Source organism: Dermacentor silvarum, chromosome 5, assembly GCF_013339745.2.
Source record: "Dermacentor silvarum isolate Dsil-2018 chromosome 5, BIME_Dsil_1.4, whole genome shotgun sequence".
NCBI lineage: Eukaryota > Metazoa > Arthropoda > Arachnida > Ixodida > Ixodidae > Dermacentor > Dermacentor silvarum.
The window spans coordinates 142,060,875-142,088,089 of record NC_051158.1 but is presented as its reverse complement, the minus strand read 5'-3'; the positions used below and the strand labels follow the sequence as shown (position 1 = coordinate 142,088,089).

Below are 27,215 nucleotides of genomic sequence, written 5' to 3'. Positions count from 1 at the left end.
GCTGCATTATTCTCTATGAATAAATGTGAAGTTGGTTTTGAAACCTCTGTGGCACTGTCATTTGTTTCCATCCTATTCACTCACCTTCCTAAGGAACATACTGCAGCAATTATCTTCAATAACAGCCTAATTATGATCACATTAACACGTTGATGCTTCAGCTGAGGCGAGTTGCATGCTCGCCTCAGCCTCAAAATAAATATAGCTGCTAGCGTAGCGGTCTAAATGCCGGACGCAGAAGAAATTCAAACATTCGCGCCAAGCAGCATAAAATCTTGACGTCAATGCCATTTCCGGTTGTGGCGTCACTTATATATATATTGTTTAATTTTTGCTGTTAGTTGTCTCCCCGATACGTTGATGGCGACGGTTGCAAGGAGCCGCCATTTTCTTGACATGTGGGCTTCTATGGAAGCTACGCTACCAGATTACATATACCTTTTGGCGAGTCTCAAATCCTACGATTCTGTGCTTTGTTGTACGGTAATGAGCGATTTCTAATCATTTCTAATTATACCAGACACTTCAGTAACTCAACCTGTAACTAAACTTATGCTCTGGTATCTCTATAATGAAATCCTTGAATTTTGTACTCTACTACTTTTTTTTTCTGAATTTCGTCCCCGGTGGTCTCAGCAGGTGAACCGAATGTGCTGCGCAAGAAACAAGAGTGTCACTCTATGCTCATGCCTCTAATAAATCGTCTGTGCTGAAGATGAGCATTATATATGCTGAAACTATTTTTAGTGGAACATAACAATGCCGTGACGACAGTAATAATTACCCCGCGCTATATTTAGTCCACATGACGCTATTGTTCTAAGCGTCAGGCAATGTAAGATGTAAGATCTGATTGCCAGGAGGTCAAATATGATGCACGCTAGCATAACTAATTATCTCGAAGAAGAGATAGAATACGGATTTAGGTATCGTTTACTATAGTTGATTGCCTCCGCCTTCATTATATCAACCGCGGCCACTCTACGCAGATAATAAGAACCTACGTTTTTCTTCTATCACCTGAAGTACACTTTACCGGAATGTCCACTTCATCTGCGCACTTGACCTGAAAGCCTGCTATACATTTATGCAGACATGTTAGTGTAGACATAGACCCAGAAATATTTTGCAAAGGAGGAGAACAGATTTATTTACAATACAAATACAATACATAGTCCCTAGCATAGGTGCGATACAATACATAGTCCCTAGCATAGGTGTACCTAGCATAGGTGCGATTTGCTATCGATTGCGATAGCAAATTCGTAGACAAATATATGAACTAAGGATAGTAGATTTATCGCCCGTATAAGCTTGTAAATATTCGCTTACTATCTAAATTAACAAGCGTGCTCGCGTTCACAAGTAAACGTGAACACATCTCGCTCGATGACGGCGGAAACTCGCTGTCGAAACGCTTGAGTGAGAAGGCGCGGCGGCAGCAGCGAGCGAATTGGCCTTCGTGCCGTCCTCGCTTCAAGGGTAAAAACGAGTTCCTTCCATAAAAAAGAAGGAACAAGGCATTCCAGCCATTACGCGGGTCCTCCTCCCCATCTTAAGATTGTTACTATTTAATACGGCTTTCGTGTATGAGCCCAAACAGGTAACGTATTTCTAGCTCGCGGTTTACGATCTATTAAATTATAATGAAGACCGTATTTGCTGATCTCTTTTTCTTATTATGAGATGACGAAGAAAGCAAATATTTTATTGTTATTAGCAATGCAGATATTTCAAGCAAGTAGGCAACAGTTCACCGCAACGACTCACCTCTGCCCTCGCCAACCTAGGACTGCTACTGTGAAAGAAAGTGTTCTGGTTTTACGTCAAAATCTGCTGGTCAAAATCTGCTTACGTCAAATGGCAACCAAACACTTTTCCGTAAATAAAGAATGGTAATTACCGTAGAACGGGCAGCCGTAAAATAGAGATCGTAATACAAAATACCAGTGTTTTCCTATTTAGAAAGCGGAAGAATCTGTATGCTGAATCTGTTCTATGCGGTTCAACCGTTAATATACACGTTCTTCCCGTATTCACACAACGGAAAACTCCATGCTGAATCTGCACTGTACAGTTTAACCGTTAAAATACAGGTGCTTCCTGTATACAGAAAACGCAAGATGCCGTATGCTGAACCTGTACTGCATGGTCTAATCGTCAAAATACACGTGTTTCTTGTGTTACGCTTTACAGAGCATATTCATAATTTGGGGAATACGCTATAGGCGACAAAAGTGCCTAGGGCGCGCCAGCGTCAAGAGAATTTTGTCGCAGCGTTATCTGCGTTATCGAATGAGCAATTAGTATGTTGCGTGTGCTATTGTGGGGAGGCCGCGTGTAGTGCGGTACTGGAGAAGAGCAGCTCCGCTGGTAGCCCACATTCAGAGTGGAATTGCTGCGTTTTTTTTTTATAAATGGGAGCGCCTAATTTAACTGTTGAAAGTCTTCATAGAAGAGCAACAGCAGCTTAGTAATCCAGTCAATATTTATTATTCCGGCGCTCTAAAACTATGTTTTCGTAATGAAGAACAACGGGAAGCAAGCAGTAGAGGGTCGTTATCATCGATGTAGGACGCGAACACAGATCACGAGCTGTTGGCGCCGAGACCGTTGTTGCCCTGGAGCTGCGTTGGTTTTTCGCCTGTCGCTTACTGTTAATAAATCCCCTAATCAAAGTGGTGGAGGTGCTGGGTACCCTCCTCAGACCTGGAGCTTCGAAGCCTCACGTTGCCCAACGCGGCTCCGAGAAGGCCTGATGACGCCAGCCAGCAAGTCGCAGCCCCATCTCCGTCGGTCATCGAGTGAAGCGTGCTGCGCCAGGGCGATTGCGCTTTCTTTAGCGGCACCGATGGCCATGACGTAGAAGATTGGTTGTCGTCGTTTGAAAGGATGAGCGCGCACAAGTGGGACGACGATGCGAAACTTCGCACCGTCCTGCTCTACCTAACAGAATTCGCGAACCTCTGGTTTCGCGGCCATGAGTCGGACTTCGCCACTAGGACTACTTTCAAGACGACCTTCGCGGAAGTGTTCGGTCACCCCGTAGTGCGCAATCTTCGCCCTGAACAGCGTGTACTGGGCGGGCGCAGCAGCAGGACGCAAACTTCATGAGCTATATCGAAGACGTCATTGACTTGTGCAAGCGCGTGAATCCTTCCATGACTGAGCTAGGCACATCATGAAAGGCATAGACGACGATGCCTTTCAGACGTTGCTGGCTAAGGACCCGTGCACCGTGTCTGAAGTAGTTAGCCTGTGCCAGAGCTTCGACGAACTGAGTAAGCAACGCGTCTTAGCTCGGCGGCAGACGGCAACACAAGGTTCCCTCGCCGCGTTGACCATCAGCGGCGACCACACGGCGCTCCTGGCCCAGATCAAGGAGCTTGTGCGCGAGGAAGTTGCTCGACAGCTTTCGTTATTCCCAGCCACGCAAGCGCCTACGCACTATCTGACTCCTGGCACCTGACAGGTGATACAGGAGCAGGTCACCGAGGCGTTGCCGTCTGCCTGCCAATCGACTCCTGTCGCCCCGCCGCTATCATTTGCGGTGTCGTCTGCCTCTCCGCCGACTCCGGTCGCCGCGCCACTGACGTATGCGGATGCCGTCATGAAGCTACATCACCTGTTGGTATCAACCCCTCAACCACCAGTTCAACAGGCACTGACGCCGCTTTTCGGGGTACAGCCGCAGTACGCAAATCCTTGGCGCACTGCAGACAATCGACCGATCTGCTACGCTTGTCATGTTGTCCGCTTCTGTCTCTGGCGTTTCGCGGTTACCCGGAGGGCACCGAGATATCCGGCTTACTGCTTCCGACCTCCTCATTGCACACAGCCTGAACAAGAACCTGAAGCATACGCCCGCGATGGTCCGCAGACTTCCGATGTCCAACTTTTCGTTTCTCTTGGATCACCCTAACAGCATCGCCGTTCTCTTTCGCCTTTGCGTCGCCGGTCAAGTGATCTGGAGGTGCAAAAGTTACTGCCGCAGCTTCTTATGCACGAGCTGCTTCGTCGTCCACCTGTCTATGTCCTCGCTTGTCCCCGACCAATGTTATTGATGTGTTTATTGATGGTGTACGAACTTTCACGCTAGTTGCACTGGTGCCGCTATTTCCGCAATGAGCCATAAGTTTTGCCGCTCCATCCGTAAAGTGAGACGCCACCTTCAGGGTTTTCTTTCCGTACTGCTAGCGCACAACATATTCAACCCGTTGCAGCGTGTACCGCCAGGGTGCTCATACAAGACGAAATCTACAGCGTTGAGTTTCTAATGCTGGCTTCGTGTTTTTATGATCTGATCCTTGGGTGGGATTTTCTTTCGCGTAACGATGCTGTTATCGACTGTGCTCGTGCTCAGGTAGAGCTCTCTGTATTTTGCGAGATGCCTTCCGCCCGTCTGCCCGCTCCTGGTGATAGCAAGCTTGTCGTCACCGCCGATACTGACCTGCCACCTCACAAAGCCGTCCATGTTCCCGTTTCCTGTGCCGCCGTTCCCGATGCCACCATTCAGCTCACGCCATTTACCATATTTCGTCGCCGCCACAATACGTCACTGCCATTTGCCATCCGCGCGCTTCATCAGGATAATCCCGGACCACTTGTCTGCAACCACAGCTCAGGCCCTCTGCTTTGTACCGTAATGCAACGCGTGGCCGCATGAAGCCTGTTGACGCGGATTTTATCGCGTCCCTCCATCTCTCCGAGCCTGAGAAAAACCATCATCTGGACGCCGTGACGCCTCACCTTATGTCCGACGCCGGGCCCTCAGATACTTTTCGCCGTTCCATCGACAGCGACCTCACTCCGGCTGAACGGACGCAGCTTCTTGCGCTTCTACACGAGTTCCGCACTTCGCTTAATTTACCGGAAGCGTCACTAGGCTGAACTAATGCAGTTCTTCACACGACTGACATTGGGACTCACGCTCCTTTGCGACAGCGCCCCTACAATGTGTCACCTGCGGATCGTCGTGTCATTACAGAACAAGTGGACGACATAATTCAGCGCGGAGTCATCACGCATTCTTGCAGCCCCTTGTCCTCTCCTGTTGTACTTGTCAAAAAGAAAGATGGCTCTATCAGGACAACACTGAAGAGCGGTGGGATGCATGCTCTGCGCAGTCTCACACTAGATGAACAGCTATGGACAGTCCAACGGGGTCCGCGAAGCGGCCAATAGGCTAGGCCTTTTGGTCCCAACGTGGGAGCGGCCTGCTTCGGGCTAGGAAACCAGCACGACCCAATGGACCATACTAAAGTTTTTCCATCCATCCATCCATTTATCAGATTCTGTGTGGACTACCGGCGCCTCAACAAGATTACTCGCAAGGACGTTTATCTTCACACTCGTTTGCCTTGAAGGTGCCGAATCCTTTTCTTCCCTCGGCTTGCGATCGGGATATTGGCAGGTACCTATGGCGGAGTGTGATAGTTCAAAGATGGTGATCGTCACACCGGATGGCCTGTATGAATTTACAGTGATGCCTTTTGGGGCTTTGTAATGCGCCCGAAACATTTGAGCAGATGATGGATGGACTCTTACGCGGTCTGACATGGAAGATATGTCATTGCTATCTCGATGACTTCGTTGTGTTCTCCCCGAATTTCGCCTCACATCTCGCTCGGTTACGCACAATTCTCCGCTGCCTTACAAAAATGCACGCCTTCAACTCAACCTGAAGAAATGTCACTTTGTGGCTCGCCGTCTCACCATCAACGGCCACGCCGTCTCCAAAGATGGAATTCTCCCTGACTCGGAAAAACTCCGTGCTGTTGCTGAGTTTCCGAAGCTATGTACAATCAAAGAGCTTCGAAGCTTTGTCGGCTTGGCCTCCAATGTTCGTCGCTTCGTCCGCAATTTCACCTCAATCCTAGCACCGCTTAAGAATCTCCTCGCCGGCCCCACCGACCTTTCCCACTGGACACCGGCCTGCGACGTCGCCTTTGCGACACTGCGCCGCCTGCTTACTTCGCCACCCGTGCTACGCCATTACGACCCTGATGCGCTAACCGAAATACATACAGACACCAGTGACATCGATCTTGGTGCAGTCTTCGAGCAGCGCAAGCCCGGCTTCCCTGATTATGTCATGGCATATGCAAGCTGCGCCCTCACCAAGGCGAAATTAAATTGTTCCGTCACCGAAAATGAGTGACTCGCGATTATATGGACGTTACAAAAATTTTGCCCCCATTTGTATGGCAGGCCGTTCGACGTTGCAATCGACCATCACGCGCTCTGCTGGTTGGCTCCCCTAAAAGATCCCCCTGATCGCCGCGGTCGTTGGCCTCTTGGTATACACGAATTCGTCATTCGCGTTGTTTACCGATCCGGGCGCAAGCATTCTGACGCGGATGCGCTTTCTCGATCAACCGTGCAATCCGACGAAGGCCGAACTTCAGCAGCCGCCTTTTTCCTGGATGCTCTCACCATCACAGACATGCCTTCGCAACAGCGCAAGGACCCGTGGATCGCATCCCTCTTGAAAGTTATCTGTGCCTCTTCATCCTCTAGCCGAACCCGTGTCCTTCGTCGCCAAGCCATGCATTTAGCAATACGCGATGCGCTTTTATACCACCGTGACTACTAGGCTGATGGACGTAAATGGCTGCTAGTCATACCCAAGCCCTTGCGAACCGATGTGTGTGCATATTTCTGTGCTGATCCGCAACATGCCCATGCGGGCAGGGTGAAAACGTATCAGCGGCTGCGCCAACTCTACTATTTGCGTGGGATGTACGCATTTGTCCGTGAATATGTTCGGTCCTGTTTCGCATGCCAACAACGGAAGACGTTTCGCCATACACCTGGTCAGCTGCAGCATTTACCATGTCCTGCTCGCCCTTTTGAACGCATTGGAATCGACCTTTATGAACCGCTTCTGTGCTCTGTTGCTGGCAATCGCTAGACAATTGTCGCGGCCGACCATCTCACGCGATACGCAGAAACAGCTCCACTCCCTGCGGCTGGTGCTCGTGACGTCACTTTCTTCATTTTGCGCCATTTCATACTGCGTCATGGTGCACCACGGGAACTGCTTAGCGACAGAGGCCGTGTGTTTCTGTCCAACGTCATACAAGAGCTTCTCCGCTAGTGCCGTATTGTTCATCGCACATCTACTGCCTACCACCCTCAAACCAATGGCCTCACGGAACGTTTCAACCGCACGCTGGGAGATATGCCCTCGATGTACATCGATTCTGACCACTCCAATTGGGACGTCGTTCCCTCTTCATGACTTACACTTATAATACCGCGACACAGTACGACAGGCTTTTCACCATTTTTTTCTCTTTTATATGGTCGTGAACCCTCCTCTACAATTGACACAATATTACCGTACCGCCCTGACGATTCCGAATTGAGTTCGATTTCTGACGTCGCACAGTATGCAGAAGAGTGTCGTCAGCGGGCCCGTTCGTTCACGTCCGACAGCCAAGCCCTCCAGAAAGATCGTCGCGACAACGATCAGCATGTGCAGAGTTTTACCGTTGGATCCCTCGTCTGGCTTAGCCAACCATTCAACTCTCCTGGCCTCACTCCCAAGTTTGCGGCCAAGTATCACGGGCCATACAGCGTCATCGAGTGCCGGTCTCCCGTCACTTATGTCGTTGAGCGAGTCAACCCCTCCCTGGACAAGCGCCCTCTTGGCCGCGACACGGTTCACGTGAGCAGCCTCAAGCCGCATTACGACTCTCTCATCGTTCGTTCGCCTTGAGTCGCCTCGCCGCCGGGGTTATTGTAATGATGAAGAACAGAAAGCAAGCAGTAAAGGGGCGTTATCGTCGATGTAGGAGGCGAACACAGATCACGACCTGTTGGCGCAGAGACCGACGTTCCCTTGCCAGTCTTGATCTTTAAGGGTAACGAATGCGTTGTACTTTCACTTGCGCCTTGCACTCGCACACACCCATTGGTGGTGTCCGTGACCTTGTCGAAAGCCGCCAATGCAGTTCGAACATGCTCGTCGGCCACGTCACGGAATACCTAGCGTAGCCTAAGCCTACACTGATGGTTTTGGTTCTTCGCCTGTCGCTTTCCGTTAATAAATCCCCTTATCACTTTAGAAATTCAAACAATCACCTTAATATCAGACGGTATCTATCCTTTTATTTTACTTCGTTCAAACATCCGCCGATGTCGCAAGGAGAAATAAAAATGAACTTTTCATAATAACGTTTTTTCGTTACCGCAGTACATACAAAATTTTCTCCCCTGGTTCAGTTGGCTGCGAATACGGGGCAAAGACAATTGTCCGAGATGGGAAGCACACACAGAAACAGCCTTGAGCATGGGCAGTTCTGATGCAGCCGTGGCACGTCCATTTCACGCACTGACGTGTCCCACTGCCTAATGTCTTGATCGCCGTTCTTGTGTCGGACCAGAGCACGAGCTCTTGCTCTGAATCTTCATGCTGTGAAGTATAATGTTGCACGTCGCCATACAGCACACAGCGTTCCGCAAACTGAGCTTATCAGACGCCGTTGACGGCGCTTTCGCAACAGAGCAATGGTAATTTCGCTCTCGCGTCCAGGGCAACGGATATTGCAAGCGCGCGGCACGCCGGTGGCGCCACCCAATTTCAGTGGGTCAAACCAGCTGCAAAAAAGCACTTACAACCACTTCAAGCCCCCTCCTCATCTCGTGAATCAGATGAGGTGATTTCATGCCAGTCTTGATCTTTAGGGTAACGTATGCGTTGTACACCCCTTTTCACTCGCGCCTTGCACTCGCCCACACCCAGTGGTGGTGTCCCTGACCTTGTCGAAAGCCGCCAGTGCAGTTCGAACATGCTCGCCGGCCACGTGACAGAATACCTAGCGTAGTCTAAGCCTACACTGATGCTTTTGTGGGTCGATGATAAGCGACTGCTGCCTTTTCACAAGTCGCTATTTTTTCTCAAACATTCCCATCGCTTCCTCCCCTCTGCTCGAAGTCACAGCCCACACATGGTTGATCTGTTAAGTACAGAAAGGGACAACATTATATAGTATGTCGGCCTGAGCGAGGGAGTCCAAGAATAATTCAACCCCATAGAACCACACACTTACGTCCCCGTTCAAGAACAAACCCGTGCTACCAACATATCCTGTCTGTAGCTGTGATAGAATAACCTCACTTGCATTCATCCTGTTTCAGTGGCCAGAAAAGGGCGCTGACGCCGCTACATTGGAGCTTGTGATTCGACCGTCGGACGCGGGTGATAGCTGACGAAGGAATCATTAGGTCACAATCGCACGTATTCTTCGGTCGTGCCACCACCGACAAGCTATTTTAGGTGCTTCTCTGAATCACGCCCAGCGATCAGTCACTCAAACATCTCCAGCACATTAACTGATGCATCTCTCTATTACTATCTCAGATGGTTGCCACGTGTTGAATATGATGACGAGTTTCATACTTTGTTACATATCCGCCATGGGACATTGGCCGAGAAGCTGGCCGCGCATATCGTTCCGACGCCAACTACTACTTCAGATAATATCCAGGTGTTTATGATTTTGATTTCCATACTGAGACGCATTACCTCAACGAGGGATCGGCCAAGAAGCGTGTCCAGTGCGGACTATGAAATGAATGATGATGATAACCGTGCTACGACGCATATACCTACTACAAGGGCTTTCCATCTTAGAAAACGAGCGGTAGGTCGTTTTCTAAGATAGTGCAAACGCTAACTACGGCCTTTAGATGATCGCTGCATCTTGATGGAGAATAAAATTACCACACTATGACACATAACCACAACGGCAAATGGAACACGAAGCGACTCACACATATCAAATAAACATGCAACAATGAAACAAAATATGAAACAACTGGCGAAGAAGTTGGGTTAAGTGCAGTGACCAAAGCACTACTGTCCTGAAAACGCACCAGGCTAGGAGGAATGGTAAGTCCCTTAGATATACAGTGACCGCATGGTGCAAGGAACACGTCACCGTTAACAATAATATTGGAAGTCAGTGTCAGAATATCCTCATCGCCCGGGGGAATTAAACAATCGGCAGTTGTTACGAAATGCCGGCTCGGAGCGTCGACATCTGAGGAGAATTCAGTTGCCGTCATATGAATCAATCGTTGACAAGATATCAAAGCGGACGCTTGTGGAAGGAAGTTCCATCCCAAGATTATGGGTGAGTACGTGAAGGCACGATAAACTGAACAAGGTGAAGGATGCCTGCCATAAATAAAAACTCGCACTGGGCAAACACCAGAGGGTTGAAGAAGAACTGCGTTTGCACAACGAAGAGGTGCGCCACAATATGGCGGGTTCACTTTTTTCAAGCGTGAACACAAGTCGGTACTAATAACAGAAAGGGATGCGGCCGTGTACACCAAGGCTTCTGTCCGCACAGATTCAACATACACCAACAATATATTTGACGGGCGCTCCGGAGGAGTTTGATGCAGCTCAAAAGTTTGAAGTTTATTTGCGTCTTTCATTCATGAAGATGCAGCTTGAAGAAGAGGCGCTTGAAGATGCAGATATTCCTCCTGAAGCTGCACCGTTTAGTTTTCCGGGCGACGAGCAGAGGTTGAAGTCACGGGTCGCAGTGGCGAAGAGGAGCGCCGAATCGGTGGAGAGCGATGACGCGGGAAATGGGAAGTACTGGCTCCTCCAAGGTTGGTCTTTAGCACTTGCTTTGGCAAGGTTAATAAGTGTGCTTGAGATGTACTCTTGTGAAGTTTAGATATAGGAGCTTGCCTAAAAAAGGTAAAAGATGAGAACAGCATTCAGGGCAAGTTTGTCATCCATTACTAAAATATTGTTGCGAAACAAAAAGACACGGACGGGAGAGAAAAAACACACACACCAAACGCTTGGTGTGTGTGTTTTTCTCTCCCGTCCGTGTCTTTTTGTTGCGCAATAATACTTTTGTAAAAATTGCATTGGCGAGAATATGACCACTACGTGCGCTAAGAAGATAACAACGAAGCCTTCAGGTTTTGCTGCTGCTAATCTGCTGCTGCTCACGCTCGACATTTTATTGAATACCAACGTTGAGCAGGTACATAAATAAAGGTAAATTGAAAGGCACACACTAATATTTGGATTTGTATAGTTTTTGGAGATGCTTTCGTTATGTCAACAATGTTGTTGAGCCGCCAGGTAAAGGGCGCGTTCCTTCCTTCCGCACCACGCTGATAAGGCGCGTTCCTTCCTTTCGGCGTCACTGGACAAGGAACCGAGAAATGCGCAGCACTAGAGTATCAGTGGCCAACTCCCGTGCCACCATCCAGTGTTTTTTTTATTTATATAAGCATTATGGTGAATCAATGCTGACTGAATGTGCAGTTCTTTGTTTGTACAGCTTCGCTTTCTTCCATGTTGGTGGCTGCCGGTCTGCGGCGCGTGCCACAATATATCAGTGCCACCAATGGCTCCAAAGTATTAGTATCATTTGTATAAGAGGTGTATATGCTCCGGACCTGAGGAGACGATGCTGCCGGTTGAAGTTCCTGCTGACAACCACAGTTGGGGGGAAGATTACAGTGATCTTTAGTGACCTCGACTTCTAAACCGGGCGGCGACAAGTAGTCACCTAGCCTGCTCCAACTAATCTGGTTTTACTCTTACAGTCTATCACTTAACCTGCCTCTCATTGATCATTTCTCCCTTCACTGAAACGTCTTATTCATTACACCTTCAGTCATGAACTATGATCGACCGTCGATAAATGTATGAAATTGGCATAGTTTTGTGCCACGGTGCTGCAGACTATATCAAAGGCAAGCCATTGTGGTAGAATGACTTTGCATTTTATGATGAGTCAACATAGTTGCCAAGTGATTAAATATTTAAATATTGTGCACTGATAATTATACGCCTATAATAAAAAATAATTGTATCACTGGAACGAATTGCCCAAGGTAATTATTGGTTGCAACTATTACTCGAAAGGCAAACTCTTTTCTAATGGCTACAGAAGCTCTGTAGTGCGTTCTCCAAAGCAACTTTCGCTGGCGATAGATTTCTCTCAGAAGTAAAATAAAGTTACTTGAGGACAAGACATCGTTCAGTTTACCTTCAATTTACCCTAAGCTTATTTTTTTGCTCTATTCTTGGCCATAACTGCACATATATGGCAAAAATAAGTAGCGTTCACAAATATGTACGTCGTGGGTGAAGAGGATAACCACAGTTGGCATATTATGTTCGGCGAACCTGAAGTGCTACCTCGTTCCCAATGAACAAACTATTCGGTGAAGAAAATGGCCTTTGAGTCTGAAGAGCCCACCTTGAGCGTTCCGACATCTTCCGCAGGCCATTTAGTGGAAATATGTTTTATGGAGTGCACTCCAGATATTTACGTTTTATGGAATGCACTCCATTTAATCCATAACCGAAACAAGAAGCCTTTAGCAAGCACGGTGGTTGTGAACTGCTGTTGGCTATTTATTGAGCGCGTCTGTGCTAGGCGACGGGCTGACTTCGAGGTCAATATGCTGTCGTGTGGCCTCACCCTTCTTCTGGCGTCCGTTATGCGGCTCGTCCTCACTAGGCTTCGCTGTTCCATCGTCACTTTGTGGCTGTTTCACGAGCGCTTGGTTGGTCGGCAGGATGGGGCGCTGGTTCGCCTGCATCCCCGGGATTTCGGTGGAGCCCAGTTCCGTTACCAATTTCTCTAGACGTGCACCTGCTTTGGCTGTGGTTGTGGTTCCATTGGGGGTCTCAGCGCCGCGGGAGAAATACATGTGGATCAAATGTGCGAGGAGGAAACCCAACGCAAATAAGACCGAATACACCACCACATCTCCACACCATTTTCCGCAGGCTATCGCCGCCTCCTTGCCGGTGTTCCCGGTGGTCTTGTCCACGGAAGGATTCGCGACAAGTGCCATTGCTGGTCACATCGACACGGCGGCCCAGTAGCTCGGTGAAATTTGTTGGTGCACAACTTATGACACATACCCACAACGGGAGATTTGCTAAGAAATTGGCAATACAAATAAAAACCATAGGAATAAACGAATAAATAAAACGCTACATTATTGTTCAGAAGACAACAGAAAACAGTTTTTGAGGATTGTTTGAACAGTCAAACGGGTATTCTGCATTTCAATTTTTATAACATAATAAAAAGGGATTCTCACATTATCGCAGCAATTATTTTGTCTGCTAGAAATGAAAATCCATGATGTACGCTGCACTACAACCATCGCTGTGGCTAAAGCCCTGAGATGTGGCTACGATACAAATGATAACTGGTGAGCTCAATGAAAATGCAAGTTAGCTAAATAGGGCCTGAAAGAACGTCTTTATTTTTAAGGTGAATCGATGACAGAACAAATAAAAATGGTTCATTCTGCTAGGTTCGTTTAAAAATTGGAAGAGAGGACTGCGTCAGACTATCCTTGTGGAAATAAAGCCTTAACTGGAGAATGCGGCATCGCAATCATGGAGGTGTAGGTTCGCATAGACGTGATTAGAATCATTGGTTCACGGCGGATTTGCTAATGCTGAAACTAAGAATTTATTATTCACCGCTTTGTATAAGTTTGCCCTGGGCAGAATTTTCTAGAGCCGGATTCTCGCGTTAGGCAAGACCTGTGCAGCTTCATTCGGCTATTTTTTTAACGGCACTTTTCCAAAGATCGCAAGCGGATGGGAAACATTAATCACGCAGGAGCGGTGGGTGTTTTAATCGAGGTGTATCCGGCAGCGTGATGGACTTGTCCATACGAAATAACTGCTGTGACGGGAGCCATGCGTCGTGAGATCTTTCCGCGACATGAGACACAGCTCTCGCCATGATCATCCGCGAATTAGGTAGCAAGGACTGCGTCTGTATAAATTATGTTTTCCTCCTTGAATAATGACATGGAATTTGGAACGTGCGAAAGATTAGCCAGCATTTCTAAAGGTCTGTTTTTCTGTCCATACAATATCTATACACACCCGCTCCTCCTAAATCTCGACCCCCCCTCCCCCACCCTTTAAATCTGATACAGGTGTAAAGTAGCTCTGTGTGAACATTAAAATTTTCAAATACAGTTGAAACTCGGTTTTACGAAACCCGATTTTACGAATTTCCCGATTTAACCAACAAATTCGGATTCCCCCCGCAGTTGTTCATAAGCCTAATGCTTTTACGAACTCGAACTAGCGAAGTTTGACAAGAAAAACTGTTTGTGTACAAGTGCGTCACGGATATGTCCTTCAATGCGCACAAGATGATCAGTTGTAGACTGCCCTTCTCTAAATCCACACTGATAGGGGTCAAGCATTTTGTTCAGTTCAAGGAAATGTTTAAGTCGGCGATTAATTATTTTTTTCAAAATGCTTACACAGGCAACTTGTGTGAGCTATCGGGCGGTAACTTGCAGCCGAGGAAGGGTCTTTACCCTGCTTTAAAATTGAAATACCAATAGCTTCCTTCCACGAGGATGGGAGGTATCCGGAAGCCCAGAAAGAGTTGAAGAGTGCCAGAAGTGTCATCTGTGTGTCAGTGTGTAGGTTTTTAATCATGCCATACATGATTCTGTGAGCTCCCGGTGCAGAGCTACTGCACACGCTCAAGGCAGCTGTCAGCTCGGCAAAAATAAAAGGACGGTTGTATGGTTCGTTCGGTCGGCATTTGCGATCCAGTGACTTAAGTTTAGCTACTTGTTTATATGTAAGAAATGATTCTGAGTAATGCATGGAACTTGATACACGCTCGAAGTGTTCGCCCAGAAAGTTGGCCTGGTCTGCCAAGGTATTTCCTTGGTCGTCGACTAAAGGCAATGGGTGGACTTCCTGCCCCTTTAGCTTTCTTAGGGCATTCCATACTTTACGCTGTTGAGTGTAAGATGTTATGCCAGAGAGAAATCTCTCCCAGCTAGCCCTCCTTGCCTGTCGCCGCGTATGCCTACCCTGTAATTTTGCCAGGTTAAATTTTAATGATTTTCCGCAGTCGGGGAGCAACGCAGTACTCCCCACGCTTTGTTTTGTTTCTTTCGTGCCAATCTTCACTCCTCATTCCACCAGGGACGAGTCTTTTACATGAGCGATCTTTTGTTTGTGGAATAAATTTTTCAGCTGCGTGGAGTATAAAACCAGTAAAATACGCTACTGCGTCGTCAATACTAAAATCTTTGATAAAATCTTGTGATAAGTAGGTTCATTCTTTAAAACGTTTCCAGTTATCTGATGTTATTTTCCAACGGGGGGCGTGGGGTGGACTGTCATGTTCTTCTATCAAGGTCAACGTCACAGGAAAGTTGTCGCTCCCAAATGTATTTTTGACGACATTCCATTCTATATGAGGAAGGAGGGTAGCAGAGCCAATCGCTAAATCTATAGAAGAAAATGAATTGTGATGGGTGTTATAATAGGTGCGCTCTTTTTTCTTAAAGAGAAACGCACCACAGGTTATTAGAAACTTCTCTATAAGCCGACCCCTGGCATGACACCGGAAGTCTCCCCACAAAGTGCTGTGAGCATTAAAATCACCGCTGATAATGTATGGTTCCGGGAGCTGGTCAGTTAGCGCGTAAAATTCCGTTTTGCTGAGTTTGTAATGTGGCGGTATGTAAATACAACAAATGGTTACCAACTTCTTGAAAAGTATCGCTCGTACGGACACCGCCTTCAGTGGTGTCTGGAGAGAGATTATGGCAAGCAACATATTTATCTACAATTATTGCTACACCTCCGGAGGAGGCAACAGTGTCGTCGCGGTCTTTGCGCAAGATAGCATATTGTCTGAGGAAGTTTGCTTGTGTGGGTTTGAGATGTGTTTCCTGAACACACAACACCTTTGGATTATATTTATTAAGGAGTTCCCTAATATCGTCGAGGTAATGGAGTAGTCCTCTCACATTCAATTGTAAAATTGGTGTGTCCATTTTGGATGTGTTTTTGTGCGGTGTGTTCAAGGATGCAAAATTAGCTCATAGAGCCCTTTCCGGGCGCCGTGTTGCGGGGTTTGCCTTTTTTGGAGTGGTCGATGAAATCGCGCCGCTCCTTAGGCGCTGACTGCGCCGTCACTCTCGGTGTTGTGTCCATGGCCTCTTGCGAGGTGCTGGACACGCGCTCTTTCGAGCGATGCGGTTGCCTTGAAAGCCTCGCCTCGAAAGACGGGGCCTTGAAGCCCACCAGCCCGGAAGTTGATGGGCCCTCTTAGGATGGCGGAGCAGTACTGGCTGCACCCGCCAAGGGGGCGGATGGCATCAACGCTGGCTCACTACGCCTGTACCAGACAGCCGCCGAAGGCCGTTGTGGTGCAGCCCCCTGACGCACCACTTCGGCAAAGCTGGTTTTTGGCAGGTAGGACACCTGCCGACGTGCCTCTTTAAACGAAATGTTTTGTATTATTTTAATTGTAACAATTTCTTTTCTTTCTTCGAGCATGGGCAGGACCGCGAGTACGCGGCATGCTCCCCATTACAGTTTTGCACAGTGAAGAGCGTTTTCACAGGATTCAGAGGTGGGTTCTTGATTACTGCATTTCGCACAAGTTTGCCGGCCTCGGCAGTTCTGTGAACTGTGCCCAAATTGCTGGCACTTAAAACATCTCAGAGGATTTGGCACGTGTGGCCTTACACGAAGTTTGATGTATCCGGCCTCGATGGACTCGGGAAGAACACTTGAATTGAAAGTAAGTTTCAGGTGCGAAGTCTGGATTTCTTTTCCGTCGCGCCTCATTTTAATTCGCTTAACGTTGATAACATTCTGTTCACTGAAGCCCTCCAAGAGTTCAGCTTCCGTCAGTTTCAACAAATCATCATCTGAGACAACGCCGCTGGTGGTGGTCATGGTGCAGTGCGGGGTTACAGTTACTTGGATGTCTCCAAAGGACACTAGATTAGGCAGCTTTTCGTATTGCTTCTGATCATGGAGCTCCAAGAGGAGATCCCCACTGGCCATCCTCGATGCCTTATAACCTGGTCCAAGAGCATCAGTAAGGGATTAGGAGACTAGAAAAGGGGAGATTGTTCGTACTTGTTTTCTCTGCTTTTTCAGAGTGAATTACATGAAATCGTGGAAAGTTTTCTTTTTGATGTCCAAAGAACTGGAACACGTCTTCGGTGCGCCCTCATTTCAGACGGCGATCAAGGAGTGATGGGAAGGAACTAGCCATAAGGATATATGGATTTTTCGGCAGCAACGCCAGCCACCCACCATGGAGCTCAACAAGGGGACGCTGCAGGGCCTGTAAACACAGGGCACGCAGACGCCAGCTGTCCGTCGCCACTATAACCGAATATGAAATAACCTAGGTTGCCTACTCACGAAGGGTTAACCCTCGCTGCCAAGAAGATCGGAATATAGATGAGAGTAGAAGACAGGCGAGATGAAGAGGCGAGAGAGAAAGACGAAGATTGGAGACAGAGACAGGAAAAGTCAACTACCGATTTTCCCCGCGTGGGTCAGTCCGGGGGTGCCGTCTACGTGAAGCCGAGGCCAAAGGGGTGTGTTGCCTCCGCCGAGAGTCCTTAAAGGTCCAAACACTCGGCATCAGCTGAGCCCCCAGGATCCCTTTTTCCCGAGCACGGATAAGCCGCGCACGGTTAGACGTGGGATTGTCCAACCGTCGTGTGCTCGGGTACGTGGTGGCGCAACTCACCAAACGCCTGCTAACGCACACGCCCCTGCGGGCTTGAACACAAGACACGGACACCTATTTGACGATAGATTTGTGCTTCCGACGTTACGGTTTTATGACGAGTGTTCACAGTCGGCGATATTGTGTGGTGTTCCTAATACATATTAATGTTTGCTGCTTATGTTGTTGGCAGTAAAAAAGATGCATTTATACGACTACTAGTATACGACTTCAATCTCGACAGCTGCCATGTGGTGTGGAAAAAGTAAAAAGAATAATGTTACTGAGAATGGCAGCTGCGCGAAGATGAAGAATGCCCTACTAAAAAATCCTATTTGATTTCAAACGGGTTTCATCAAATAGGATTATGGAACGGGACCCCGTTTGAACCCATTTAGCCCAGACCTGTTTGTCCCCGTTTGAACCCATTTAGCCCAGACCTGTTTGTCCCCGTTTGAACCCATTTAGCCCAGACCTGTTTGTCCCCGTTTGAACCCATTTAGCCCAGACCAGTTTGTCCCCGTTTAGTCCACTCCCATTTGACCCTGTTCGAACCTACTTATTTCCCTATTTGAGCCAGGTTTCTTTAGACTGGTCCGATGTCACTTAACATAAGTCACTGAGATTTGAGATCAGCCTTGAATGAGTTTTGTGTGACCTATGAGTGCGCTTGACATGTATGACCTATAAGAGTATGCAACCTGAAAAAGATCGGTAGCTCATTTTCATATGTACTACAAGTATGCAAATGTAATTCTTGCAGGTGTACTGCATGCTTTATCATTTGTACTCATTTTACTGCAGTGTTGTGTTGCTGTAATGGTTTGTGCATAAAACAAATGTACAGCAAAGCGTAATTTTAAGTTGGAAAAACGTCGGGTGAAGAGGACTTGTAAAAGAAATACATAAGTATACTTTACGTGTGTTTTTATGTACACCCATTCAAACATTATTACTGAAGCGCTCTTATTTTAAGACGGGGCATGTCACACATCTGACAAGCATAGTTTATTCGAAATTCTATAATGGTACTCTGACAGAAAACCAGTGGAATGTGTTGCTTTGGTGAGAGCTTGCAGGGCACCTGAAAAAGTAAAGAAAAGCCAACAATTTCTTTTCACTTGTGCAACAGGTTCACACAAAGGCAAAAGCAGTTTTGCGTATGTTCACACAGATAAGAATGGGTAAGCATTTAGAATATAGGAGATACTAACAAATCTCATTCAATGGTAACTGGTTTCAGGCAATATGGCTATGATTCTAAGCGAACATGCATTACTGTGGTAGAATAAACTGTCACAATTAGCGGGCCACTGAAACAAGTGTTATAATCAAAAAGACATCACTCATTCGGTTAATAGTATTGAAGCAACAGAAGTAGTACAAGCATAAAATACACATTTAAAAAGCAGCATGGACACGTCACGCTAATGAATTACTTGGAAGCTACCTTTCTGCCAGCAAAGTAAATACCGTTGTGGAATAGTGGCTTTAGCATACGTTTGGCTGGTTTATCCCATACTGATAATTATGAGACTTAGATGGGCTAGTTGGTTGCTGGCTTGATGGAACATGTTATGATGGTGTTTGTAGTAAATTCTGCTTCTTTCTACGCCACGATCTCATTGGTAATCCGGATAGAGTGTTCCTCTGAACCCTGACAAAGTGCAATGAGCATGAGAAGGTACCGCCTCCTGCTTTTTAACTATATTGCACGAGAACACTATAATATGGTCGTGCGTCGTCCTGAAGGGAACATCACCTTAGATGACTCTTGCACAGGAGGGTGCTTGGTGCACCTGAGTACTTCTGCCGGTCTCACTGATTATTGTCCCTTAAAGGCACTAAAATGACGCGTGATGGATGCTCGCACGATATAGCTAGAAATGGGGGAGGCTGTACACCTGGCCTCCAAAACATGCATGTTCATGTGTATGCATAGAGTTGTCAGCTTGCTTATTTCCTGTGCTTTGTGTTTCTGTGTGGACCTGCGTGCTAGGCCATGCCACGGGCTGTGCCGAATGTTTGGTATGTTATTGGTACTTTCTTCATTAACAAGTTCAGGGCCACGATCTTGTAGCAATGCATTTTCTGATGCCGTTTCTAATAGTGCTTCGTCAGTTGTCATAGTGACACTCTGCCCATGTTGTCAGTATGGATTTGATGGAACATGTTATAACGGTGCATGTGAGGACGGCACATAGAAAGAGTGCACTGAGGACAATCGCCGAGCTTCAACTGAGGTTTACTGCAGCAGTTCCTGCACAGAAACATTGGACGAAACACCGCCATGGTGCACATTGTCAGCGCGATCATAACAGAAAGTCATCATGTCATACAGCACTACAAACGTTCTCATCTGCACAAGATTAAAGACACATTTGTACTACACGTTATACCCCATCATCAATTTACGCTCTTCAAACCCGCGAAATTCAAAACCTTTTCTTGCAAATATATGTCTTTTCTTTTTGATAAATTAAATAATGCGATGTTAATGCAACTTTCTCCATTCTTTTTTATATGAAATGCCCCAAACAATTCTCTCTCTCTTTGATCCTTAAAACTTCCAAGTATACAATGTCGTCGTACACTGGAGTGCAAATACACCTTTACAATGGTCAGCCAAGCGACCCCCCTGCTACAAAAGCCTGCACGGATGCTCGATGCTCCCTCAAATGGTCATTAACACATCTACCAGTTTGGCTGACATAACTGCCACAGGACAGCGGGATGTGGTAAACCACCTCCGTCTCGCAGCGTACGAAGCCCTTAACATGCTGTTTTGCACTCTTTTGTGAAGTGCGTGTACTGTTCCCGGCATAGCACATTCGTGCCAGTTTTTCCGAGCGGAGGAGACTATGGGATTATTGGAACTCAAAACTTGTTAAGAGACATCGCATTGAACAGTACCAGATCCGCGCTCGAATGGTGATGTGAGCATCAGAAAGCTCGGAGTGCAAACAACCAAGAGGCTCAAGCAGGCGGGTTTCCCTGGTGAAACAATCGCTTATGTTGTTGAAAGCCTATTTGGTGAAGTAAGGTCTGGTGTGGGGAGCAGGGGAGCCGATAAAGAATGGTCAAGGAAGCCGTTAATGGTGCCTTATTTGCACAACCTCTCCCACCACTTGAAGAAAGTGGCCGGAAAGTGCGGCCTTCCCATAGTGTTCTCCGCTCAGAAAAACTGGGGTGAATTTGCCGTGCAGTGAACAGTGCACGCACTTCACATAAGTGTGCGAAACAGCATGCTAAGGGCTTGGTACGCTGCCAGGCGGAGGTGGTTTACCACAACCCGCTCTCTTGTGGCAGGTGTTATGTCAGCCAAACTGGTAGATGTTTTAATGACCATTTGAGGGAGCATCGAGCATCCGTGCCGGCTTTCGTAGCAGGGGGTCACTCGGCTGACCATTGCAAAAGGTGTCCTTGCACTCCAGTGTACGACGACACTTGTATACTAGGAAGTTTTAAGGATCAAAAAGAGAGTGAATTGCTTGAGGCATTTCACATGAAAAAAGGAAGGAGAAGGTTGCATTAGCACCGCATCACTTAATTTGTCAAAAAGGGAAGAGATATATTTGCAAAAGGTTTGCAAGTTGGCGGGCTTGAAGAGCGTAACTTGATTGCATAACGTGTAGTACAAATGTGTCTTTGATCTTGCGCAGATCAGGATGTTCCATAGTGTTGTATGACATGACCATCTGTTGTGATCGTGACGACACAATGTGCGCCATGGCGGTATTTTGTCCAATGTTTCTGCGCAGAAACTGCTGCTTGTGTAATTTTTCTGCTGTAAACCTCAGCTGAAGTTCGGCGATTGTCCTCTGTGCATTCTTTCTGTGATCTGTTCTCACACAGCGCCTTTATACGATGTTCCATCAAACCCGTACTGATAACGTGGGCACAGTGTCACTATGACAACTGACGAAGCACGATTAGAAATTGCATCAGACAACGCATTGCTACAAGATCATGGCCCTGAACTTGTTAATGAAAAAAATACCAATAACGTGCCAAACATTCGGCGCAGCACACGGTATGGCCTAGCGCGCAGATCCACACAGAAACACAGAGCACAGGAGATGAGCAAGCTGACAACTCTATGCGTACACATGAGCATGTATGTTGTGGTGCTCAGGTGTACAGCCTCCCGCATTTTTATCCATATTGTGCGAGCGTCCACCCCGCATCATTTTAGCACCTCTAAGGCGCAATAATCAGCGAGACATGTAGAAGAACTCTCAGGTGCACCAAGCACTATCCTGTGCAAAAGTCGTCTAATGCGATGTCCCGTTCAGGATGATGCACAACCATATTATAGTGTTCTTATGTAATATAGTTAAAAAGCGGGAGGCCTTATCATGCTCATTGCATTTTGTCAGGGGTCAGAGAAACACTCTGCCCGGATTACCAATGAGATCTCTGCCGGTCGTGAACAGTGGATGAGAAGAGTGGCATGGAATGAAGCAGAATTTGCTACAAACTTGCGATCTTGCAACTTTTGGAAATATCGCAGCTGCGTACAACGTATGGAAACCTTTGGGTGATAACATTTTCCCTACAGTGTTGCAGTCAAGATTTCGAGATACCCGGAGCACGGCACAGAAGCATTGCTAGATAAGAGGTCAAATATACATAAAGTCGATACCGAGCCACGAAAAAATTTTCGACTTAACTGATATGTTCACATATCAGAGCTTGAGTTAACAAGGGTTCAAGGGATACTCCGGAGTCCCCTACTACAGCATGCCTCATAATCATATCGTGGTTTTAGCATGTGAAACTCAAGAATTCAATTTTTTTAGAGCAAACAGTATATACATAAGACCAAATGATAATATAGAATATGCTGACAGCAGCTACATAAACAAAAATTTCATACATTCATGAGGCCTGCACCTGCACTGTCAGTGAGCTGTACAAATTACAGAAGCACAGTCTACAAGCTTATGTGTCTTAGTGTAAGCAAGGAACCCGTATGGGCTCCAAAACCCATCGAACCATTTAACCTAACCCAACGAGCCAAGCTAGTTTCGTTCCAAGAAAAGTTGCAGCACGTAGGTTTTTCCTAGAATTCTTTCTCGGCCAAGAACAAGCTTGGCTTGTTGTGTAGGCACATAAATATTGAAAAGGCATGCATCACTACCGGTGAAAAAAATTGAATGCAAAAAAAAGCATAGAGTACACAGGTGCAGTGTCTATCACATACCATTATTGTGCAGTAGATGCTACATTGGCTAAACAAGCCAAATGTATAAATGACAGGCTGCGTAACCACGCAAACTTGATGTGTGGGTCAGTTGGCATTAGTATTGCACTGCTCTCAGTGCAATGTGCACACATATTTAAAAACCACTTGAATGTGGCAAAATATAAGGACCAGAGTGCTTCAGAGATATGTGAATCTTTCTTTATTCAAATGACGGGGAACCAGTGTGTTAGCTCCCTATCAATAGAATTATTAGACATTGAGACTGCTTATCATCACTGTAAAACAAATCGCGCTAGCCATGCTCCCTTTTTGTATTTGTGTGAGCAACATGCATTCAGATTGATCCATTCCACCCCTTTCGTCCTTGGCACCATATCACTGTGCGAGTAAAAACTGGACTTTTTCTTAGTGAAAGAGTGTTAGTTTAACACACAAACTAGCTCCATGGCAGTTTGTAATAAAGGAGTATAAGCATCCTCTGAAAACATGCCCATAAAGAACAGTGCTAAAAGAGCTCTTTAAAAAAAGAACATGAATGTATCTCTCATAAAGGCCAACTCTTGTGTCTTTTACTTGACATATTTTTCAATACCAATATTGAGGTGCAAGCTCACCATAGTAAATTACCTTGCCAATGAAGCAAATCACAGTGGTGCTTGACTGTCGTGGGAACAACTCGGATGTGAAGATTGGCACCAATTCGCAGCATAGCATGTTCTGCTTACACTTCATCACCAGGCCCAGCCATACCTATAGCAGCATTAAAACAAGTGAGCTTAGTGCCATAAGAGAAACAATATAGAAAGTGACACTATGAACAAAGCAACCTTTATTAGGCATAAACAGTAATAAAATGCAGACATTGTACCCACAGCTAACTTGACTTTGAGCAAGATAGCATGCATAGTAAGAAAGATCTGATGTATAAGCCATCTACTTGAAGATTACTCGAAAGCCCCTTCTTGCCGCCCCCCCCCCTCCCCCTCATGCACGGATGGCTGTCTAGCTGAGTAAACCTGGTTTATCCCAGATACAGTGTAAGCAAGCGTTGTCACTTGGGGGGCCAATCCTAATATTATTGCAGAACATGTATTCTTACAATGATGTTAATTTTTTTGTAACGCTGGCCATCCTGCAACATTATAGCATCGATAAGGCTAATCGCATTACCCAATAAGGCTAACCAATAAGTGTCCCAGGAAGCATAACTCCGGATTTCTACTGGGAAGCATTCACTACATTTTGACAAATATGCTTCTATAGCTTCAACTCTATTTTCATCAACATAGTACAAGCTTCAAGCATCTGCACAAACTTAATGCAAAAGGGTGCCATTAGGAATACTACAATAGTTTTCGACCAATTCAGCCTTTAAAATAAACACTGGCAAGTTCTTTACTATGCCTAGAACAAATGAAGCTGTTCTGGAATTGAATAAGCTTTTTCCATACATGCAAAAATCACCACCACTATGACTTGATTATGGGCATTTTGTAGACAAAAAACACCAAGCACAAGAGTTGAAGCTTGGGCAAGTCGGTAACTTCATTTTGGTGGTGCTCACGTGAGGGAAATAAGCGACAGACAGAGAGTGAAAGCGTGCTGTGCTCTATCGCTCTCTGTCTGACTGTGACTTCCTTGGTATGCGTGCACTGTGGATGTTCCTTATCTCTTTAGTATGTGTGCACAGTGAATACCATTGAAAGGAACATAGAGATGAGATAATGCTAGAATGAATACAATGAACAAGAAACGTGCCTTCTGATGCAGCACATCCTTATGCGACACAATTTTCTAGCAACATCCTAAGCCTGCTATTGCACTGAAAATGGCTTATTCGAGCTGCTGTACAAGACAAGTTTGCTTTTACAGAAGACTGATGACATTTGTTCAATTATTTCGACAAACTTGTGGTTATGCAGTAATGTGAAAAGGTGGCATCATTAAAAGCAACCTTAGTTCTTGTGTAAAAAAATTAAATTACATTATGGGGTTTTACATGCCGGAACCACAGTCTGATCATGAAGCACGCCGTAGTGAGGGACTCCGGAATAATTTGGACCACCTGGGGTTCTTTAACGTGCGCCTAAATCGAAGTACACAGGTGTTTTCGCATTTCACCCCCTTGGAAAGGCAGCCGCCATGGTCTCAGAGCTCAACGCCATAGCCACTAAGCAACCATGGCAGGTATGCAAAAAAAAAGAAAGCATACAGTCAACTCCACAGATCAGGCTAGGTATAAATAAGCAACAGTCAACAAGCTGAACCTTTGCATGATTGCTTTGCATAATGGTTCAGGTAAAAACAATTGCCGAAACATTCCAGATGCACTCAACACGATTTGGAGAAGACAGCATATGAGAGTTAAAAATGTTGAAAGGAAAATGTTTAGAGTAGTGCTTTGCTGCTGCAATGATTTTTGTCAGTGCGCCAGTGAGCACAGTACGACTGAGGCAGCTGCTGAAAATAATAGATCCTCTTTATGGCTTTTTAGGGACTGATTTGCATGGTTTGTTGCATGCCTCAGGAATTTGCTTATTTATTTATAAACATACCTCATAGGCTCCAGTTGGAGTATTGCATGAGGTGGTAGGAAAAAATTTCTGAACTAAAAAGGAGAACATTCAACAAAAGAACTCAAACAAAACAAGAAAAAAACATACTCTCTCGCAATGTGGCTGCAAATCGGGCAGCTAGGTTATAAAAACAAAGCAATTAGAAACAGTTTCATACTGGTAGTGCTTTAGGGGATAGAATGTTAAATTCTGAGCTTCGAACACTTTAAGACACCTTTTGTGGCCTTTTGGTCTGAGGTCCCTTCTCTCTAGTAGTATGGGAATCAATAACCCCGCTCCCGCCAAATTTTTTTTTAAATGTAATACACAATTAGGTCAACTTACAGAAATATAATTAAGAACACAGAATTTGCGCATGCACATATGTTAGAAGAGAGAGAAACAGAAGTCTACAAGAAAGCGTAATAACAAAGGTAACCAAAGCCCTGCTGCTTTTGTTGGGCAAATCATAGCAAGACATGAAAGGATATGCATGCCTCACAAGATGGTCCCTAAAGAAATTGCCACAATGCAGTCAGTAAGGAGCAAAAGAATTTCTACAATAGCCTCCAATTACATTTAACTCAGAGGAGGCTACTTAAATGAACTGATTAAAATGAAGGTAGGCCAGATTCAAAATATGCAATTCAAGTAGACCGAAACAGCAAGTTATGAATATAGCATATTCATAGCAACAGTGCTGTACATTATGTCATACATGCCAACCTGTGAACTTTATATTTTGTAAAAATTCTGCAGACAAAAATTTTTTATTGGCGAGATAGCACACATTTTTTTAAAGCTTCCTCTCAGCACCCACACTGTTGCATTGATACACACATAATTAACCATTATTTAACAGCACACAAAGCAGCAGCAAACTGAAACACCAGAACTTACAACACTGGTTTATATCACCAGAGCACATTTGCAGTGTTCTTGCTACTGCCGATTTAGCCTGTTTAAGAAATTTATCTGAACAAACTGGCCTAACGCAAGTGCCCCCTCTGGTATGCTCGTTAGAGATCTTCACGAAAAATACGAAAAATTCAGGAGAGTTGACAGGTATGAATTATACCAACAAAACCTACAGCTTGTGTAAGTGGCAGGGACCATTTTGTACACACCTTGTCGCAGCATGCATATCAGATGCTTTGCCGTGCTGTTCCGGCTGCAGAAATGTCTTAGGTTCCTATGCGGTGCCTCTGGTTCACGAAATCTTGACATCCCTAAACAATAAGAAATGTTCCAATTTACTGTAATCCCTGCTGAAACTGCAAGCTTGCAAGTTAACAAGATCATGTTACATTCTGAAAAGTCTCATACAACCAAACTACACGAAGCTGCATCTGGTTGTGCAAACATCTGATTGTTACATCACAAGCGGTTATTTAACTGAAATGAAACTGCAGCAAACAAATCTATCAAAAGCTTCACACAAACGCACATCTGTAGGAAGTTAAATGTGAATTGTACTACGAAGAAAATTCCTTAGCACATGAAGTGTTCCAAATCGAATTTCTTTATGCGGTGGAACAAAGCATTGTCTCGAAGGACGATGCACTGGAAATTACCCCAAGAACAAACGCTCTATTTTTCAGCAGAAAAAAAAATTCGATGAAAAAGAAACACGGCTGTTGTAATCTCGGCTTCTCTGAAATAAACATCTACAAGCACACGAAAACACACAGGACACCCAACACAAGAAATACAGCCTGTCTGGCGACACTATATGTAGTAGAATTCGCGTACAAGCTAAAATCTGGCCATGCGTCAGACACAAGAATCTAGTACCATCTCGCGCAGCCGTTAGCTGACGTACAGCCTCCCGCATTTTTAACTATATCGCACCAGCATACTATGAAATGGGTGTGCGTCGTCCTGAGAATAGCAGCTTAGTAGATGACGCTT

The 27,215-nt window shown here is 45.9% G+C and overlaps 1 long non-coding RNA gene across 1 annotated transcript; it reads right to left on the bottom strand.

Annotated features, from left to right (window-relative positions):
* Nucleotides 1-18,506: 18,506 nt before the first annotated feature.
* LOC125946037 (uncharacterized) lies at nucleotides 18,507-26,446 on the bottom strand. The gene is made up of 3 exons (XR_007467337.1): nucleotides 26,432-26,446; nucleotides 23,377-23,499; nucleotides 18,507-18,624 (listed from the first exon to the last, which is right to left on the bottom strand). It is a non-coding gene; the product is annotated as an uncharacterized LOC125946037 (long non-coding RNA).
* Between the last annotated feature and the right edge of the window lie 769 nt (nucleotides 26,447-27,215).